Here is a 6000-nt window from a genome sequence, read left to right on the forward strand (position 1 = left end):
TCTACTGTTGCCATCTTTATGTCCGTGAGTACCTGATATTTAGCTCCACTTATAAGTGAGAAAATGCAGCATTTGGTTTTCTGTTCCTGTGTTAATGTGCTTAGGACAATATTTTCTAAAAGTCTATGTTGCCAGTTTCCTGGGGACCAGATCAGGCAGGAGTTGCACCTGCAGAGACAGAAGTGGGGTGGAGAGGGACCAGGGCTCCTAAGTCTGCTGCTGAAGCTGACTATAGCGAAGGCAAAGGACAAGCAGCCTGAACACCAACAGAGAGCCTGGCCAATGCTCTGCCGAGTGGGTGGAGACCGAGCCAAAGACCCTTGACTCATAGGGCAGTCCCATACCTGCCCTGGCCTCTCAGTGTGACTCCTTGGTGACACAACTCCCACAGCACCCACACACCTACACCCACTTACCCCCCCCACACACACCCCTGCCTGGGCTGCCGGTTTGTCCACTGTGTAGGTGCTCAAGGATGCAGAGCTCCTGCCTCTCAAGGAACAGCCTCAGGGTGAGGTCCCTGGGAGAGAAGAGTTCAGCTCTGCCCAGAGCAGCCCTCAGACAAAGAACCAGCTGCTGCTCGCCAGTCATCCGTTCCAATCTGAAGAGTGACTGTCCTGGGCCAGTCATGGGAAAATCATCAAGAACTTCCTGCAATGGTCATGGTGGCTGCCAAGGTCTATCTCAGGGGGTTGGGACCCAGCTGCCCTGTGCCTTCCTGCGGCAACTCTCTGGAGGATGCCCGGATACCCTCCCTACAGACGACCAGGGATAGGAGGGGCAGGCACTGCGGGCATGTGGGGTCATAGCAGCAAGAATCTAGGAGGGCAGGCACAGTAAGGCCTGGCCCAGAGGGAAACCAGGAGCTGCCAGAGCCAAAGAGAGGGTGACCCAATCATTGGTTGTTATAGAGTTTTTAAGACTTGGAAGAGAATGCCCTGAGATGTCAGACAGTGAAACGTTTTCATTCTGCACCTGGGAAACCAAAGCCAGCAAGGGCGAACAGACGTGCCCACAGCCACATGGGACAGCAGTGGCACAGAAGAAATGCACACCCCGTCCTCTGGTGGCCACGGTGCACTCTCTTACCACACCATGCTACTGCTCAACCCCTCCCCCTCCCTCACAGTGGTCAAGTAAGCAATGAGGGAAAATGATGGAGGTGAGAAAGGAAGAACCTGGGCCGACGTGGGCCCACAAAAGAAAGAAGTCTGGAATAACACTGGAAGGGGCTGCCTACGAGGTGGAGAGCGCCCTGATCCTAGGGGTCGGGGTCACGCAGAGGGGCACTGGGGCTGCTGAGGGAATGCGAGCCAGGTGTCTTCAAAGCCCCACCCACATCTGAGTTTCTGCCACTCCAAACAGCAACAGATGTCTGAGACAAAGCAAAGGACAACTCATCCAGAGGGGACACAGCATGGTCCACAAGTGGCAGACAGTTGAAGGCAAGTGTCTTATTCTGCTTTCTGCTACTATTCTGTTGAATATCACAGACTGGGTAATTTATAAAGAACAAGTTTATTTGGCTCATGGTTCTGGATGACGAGAAATCCAAGTGCATGACACCACCATCTGGCAAGGGTCATGCCAAGGTGGAAGACAGAAGGAGAAAATGAGTGATTGAAATAGAGAGTGTATTAGCCAAACTGGCCCCTTTTATAACTAACCTCCCATCCCCCCACCCCATGATAGTGACATTAATCTATTTATGATGGCAGAGCTGATAATCCATTCATGAAGCAGAGGGATTACGTTTCCAACATATGAACTTTTGGGGGACACATTCAAACCTTAGCAGTAAGTTATCCAGAGCACAGAAAATCAAACCAGTCTCATCATCTCCTACTGGAATCCTGTCAATAGCCTCATGATTAGCATCATTAACGATAACGGCAGCGACCATGTACCAAGTGCTTACCACACTGGTGGCCCGTGCTGAGTGCTTGCCACACACTGTCCCATTAATTCCCACCATTCTAGGAGGTAGCATTGACGCCATACAGAGCTGACAGGTGAGGATGCAGAGGCCCAGAGTGACAGATGTGGCACCTACCCAGGTCTGCCAAGCACTGAATCATGTGCTCTTCACCAGGGGTGCTCAAGGAGCAGCCCGGACCAGCAGCACTGGCACCACCACCATCCACTGGATCAGATGCTCTGGAGTTGCAGCCCAGCAATCTGTGTTTAACAACCACCCTCTACCTCCATCCCCAGGATTCTGATGCATGCTCACATTTGTGAACCAATTGCTCTGACCATTTCCCAATGCTGCTAAGGAGAAAAATCAACATTTCTATGTGTGGTATCAAAATCTTTTAGGGTCTTTCCCAGGCCAACTGGTCAATTCTCCCAACCGAGGAGAGGCTGATTCCAGTTATTCTCACTAGTCTACTAAGTTCCAGAAAAGACCCAGGTTCCACTCTGCACTTCGTCATTTTTTTAGGGTCTGACCTTGAAGTCACTTCCCTCCAGAAGACCCCCCCAACCATCTGGTGCCCCCAAACTACTCTGCACTCGTTATACCTATGCCAATCTGACTCATTTGGCACTTACTGGCACACAATGCCTTCAGGTCGCACTCATAGCACATCTCCCCATTTGACGAAAAGTTCCTGGAAGGCAAAGCCAGCTCCTTACGCACCTGTGCATCAAGAACACTGCACGGCACTGGGCACAGGAGCCAACAGGAAATGATGCTTGGGAGAGTGCTAGGAGAGCACTCTGGTTCTCCTCCTGCCTTCTCATCTCTAGGCCTTAATTTCCTCATTCGTGAAATGTGCCATTATTCTACTCATTCACTGAACAAACTCAGAAGAGCCATCCACCAGGCACTCTTCTCCCGCTACAGAAATACACTCGAGAGGACTAAGGAGGTCCCTGCTCACCCCCTTCTATTCTAGGAAAAGAGAAATACAGTAAACAAATAAACACTAAAAATAACAATTTGCCAGACACTAAGTTCTATACATATGCTTTCTCATTCTCAAATAAATGAGATTCTTTCATAGCATGACACATGGATGAGAAAAATAAAATAGTAATGTGACAGAAAGTGAAAAAAGGGGCTGCTTTGCATAAAAAGATCAGGGAAGGCCCCTCTGAGGAGCTGACATTTGAGCTGAGACTTGATCGATAAGGAAAAACCAGCCACGGGAAAAGCTGGGGAAAGATGTTCTAGGCAGAGGGAACAGCATGTATGAAAGCCTAAGGATGAGAACAAGTTTGGCTTGCTGGAGGGGGAAAAGCAGGCCAGCATGGTGTGGCCAAATCACAGCGGGTGCAGGAGTAAAACAGTAACCAGTGGGTTGGAGAGAGAGGCAGACAAACAACCTCCTACAACGCTGCCTCTCTCAAATCAGGTCGGCCTGACCCAACCAGGACATCCGGGCCCCAAGTCACAGGCAGCATTGGGGGTAAGGGTATGACTCAGACCCCACAGCTTCCTGGGGCCCCGAAAAACCTGGTGGGGGTATCCAGGGGCAGGCATCAACCTTCAGCATGAGTGCCATGCCATACCCATGGAACACCCAAGGCTGGGAGACAAACATGGTTACATAAGCGTGTAGAACATTGCACACTCCCAGCAGCAGCTTCCAGAGGGGCATGATCACGTGCTTCCATGAAGTGCCAGTCCCTGATCACATTATTTTCCCGGCACACAGCCAGGACAGCGGCCTTGGTCAGGGGAAAGGGAACAAGGTCCAGGATTCAAGGGTTGCTAGTCTTAGGAAAGCCTTAACCTTCTCTAGGCCTCAGTTTCCTCATCTGAAAATTAAGAGTTGTTAGAAAGATTAAGTGAGGCCGGGCGCGGCAGCTCACACCTGTGATCCCAGCACTTTGGGAGGCTGAGGCGAGCGGATCACTTGAGGTCAGGAGTTTGAAACCAGCCTGACCAACATGGTAAAACCCTGTCTCTACTCAAAATACAAAAAATTAGCCGGGCATGGTGACGAGTGCCTGTAATCCCAGCTACTCGGGAGGCTAAGGTAGGAGAATCGCTTGAACCTGGGAGGCAAGTTGCAGTGAGCCAAGATCGTGCCACTGCACTCCAGCCTGGGTAACAGAGTGAGACTGTCTCAAAAAAAAAAAAAAAAAAAGAAGATTAAATGAGATACGGAATGTAAGCACTGTGCTTGGCACATAGTAAGCTATTAGCATTAGCCTTATCAGTTTTTTCACTGCCTCAGTTTCTTTTGTTGCAAAACAGAGACCACCACGGGGATGCTGAGTTGGTACTAATATTCTACCCTCCTAATACAATTCTACCCCCTTTGTCAAGGATTTTTTTAAAACATTCTGAGTCCCCTTTTCTGACCTCTCATCAGATGCCGAATTCCCCTCTATCACACCCCATTGTTTGGAAAATGAGTAAGTGCTGATTAAATCCCATTTTGACGGTACTGTGAGAAAAAAATGATGCATTAGGAATCTACACATTTCCCTGCACTGTCATTCTGCAAGGGGGTGGGGAAGGACGTTGCTGATTCTTCTGCATCATCCACAAAAGTCCCTCCCTCCCCCTACCAAAACACAATCTCTCACCCAGTCGCACAAAATTCCCATCTGCTCCTGTACGCACAATGAATGTACAATCCACACGTGCACACAAATGTCCTACAGTGGAAAGCTCAGCCTTCAAACTCCATCCCCAGAAGCACTCCTGGAAACTCATCTATCCTGCACATGCACACAAATGTCTCCAACAATGTGCATCCAAAATATGTTCAACAGAAATAGTATAGTAGGAACTCTGGAGCCAAATGTCTGAGTTCAAATCTGACTTTGCAACTCACAGCTGTGTGACCTCAAGCTCCAAGTACCTCGGTTTCCTTAAGTATAAAATGGAGATAATAACAATATTGATGTTTAGGATGGAAGTGACAATTAAATGAGTCTAATACACGTAGAGCGTTAAGATCAGCACTTGGAAAGCGCCCAGTAAGAATTATTATTTTCCTCCTCGTGACATATGTACACTGCTTCCACAACTTTATACGAAACTCCTGACGCCGCGTAGACAACTCGTCTCCACAGGACAGACACCCAAAGGGCCGCAGCGCCGCCCGCACCCGGAGGGTCTGCGCTCTGTACAACCGCCCCACGCCGTTCCCAGGCGTGCTGCCCCGCGCAGTGCGCACGCGCGCCCCCCACCAGGCCCAGCGCCAAGCAGGGAGTCCCGGCGCAGCCCGGCCTGGCCGCTGGCGGAGACGCCCCGGGACCTCGCGCGCCGGGCCTGGGTGCACAAGCCACCTTCCCCAGCTCGCGCCCCGCCGCCACCGAGGCTCTGGACGATCTGGGCCCGGCCTTCCTTCCTCCCCTCCATCCCCGCTCCGGCCCGGCCGGCTTACCCGAGGACGGGGAGCTTGGGGACACAGCGCCCCGCTTGCTGCGTCCAGCCCCGAATCCAGGGACGGGGCAGCGGCCCGGGCCAGGCTCCGGCCCCCCGTAGCACTCCTCGAGCTCCTGGGCGGGGGCAGGGCACCCGGGCCGAGGACGAGGAAGTGCTGGGGGCCTGGCCGGGCCGCCCCACCCCTGGGAAAGTCCCCGGAGACTGGCAGACCACTCGCCCAATCGCGCCGCGCGCTCCGGGCGGGCCCGCGGCCGCCAGGGGTGGGACTGAGCGAGGTAAACACCGGCTGCCCGCGGTTCCGGGGGCCCGCGGTGTCTCTCGTCCCCTCGGCGGCCTTCCCGTCTAGGAGCGACCTCTCTGGCGCCACCGTCCCGGGCCCGCGCGGCCTCTTGCCGCACTCCCATCGCCAGAAGCCCCTGGCGGAGGCCTGGGGCCACCTTGAAAGCCGGAATTTCAGAGCGGAGGCGAGCCACAGAGACCACCCAGCCCCTTCCTTGTGCTGAGGGGAACACAGGCCAGAGCAGGGAGGAGACCTGCCAAAAGGCACGTAAGCATTTGGCACTAAGCCAGAGCTGGAGCTCAGGGCCCCAGAGTTCCGTCCAGGGCGCTCCAGGACTCTTCTTAACGAAGCTATAGAAATTCCGAGCTGA

General features: G+C 53.0%; 1 protein-coding gene across 11 annotated transcripts in view; it reads right to left on the reverse strand.

Annotated features, from left to right (window-relative positions):
• Nucleotides 1–5721, reverse strand: part of TNIP1 (TNFAIP3 interacting protein 1) — a 51261-nt gene extending 45540 nt beyond the window's left edge. For 4 of the 11 annotated variants that reach the window (XM_032158390.2, XM_032158387.2, XM_032158392.2 and 1 more), the window contains exon 1: nt 5349–5489. The gene's annotated coding sequence lies outside the window, so the exon portion shown is untranslated. Of the gene's footprint in view, nt 1–5348 lie in introns of all 11 variants that reach the window. The other 7 variants (XM_032158384.2, XM_058440048.1, XM_058440046.1 and 4 more) reach the window with 6 other exon arrangements.
• Nucleotides 5722–6000: the final 279 nt, after the last annotated feature.

Source organism: Hylobates moloch, unplaced genomic scaffold (assembly GCF_009828535.3).
Source record: "Hylobates moloch isolate HMO894 unplaced genomic scaffold, HMol_V3 SCAFFOLD_6, whole genome shotgun sequence".
In the NCBI taxonomy this organism is placed as follows: Eukaryota; Metazoa; Chordata; class Mammalia; order Primates; family Hylobatidae; genus Hylobates; species Hylobates moloch.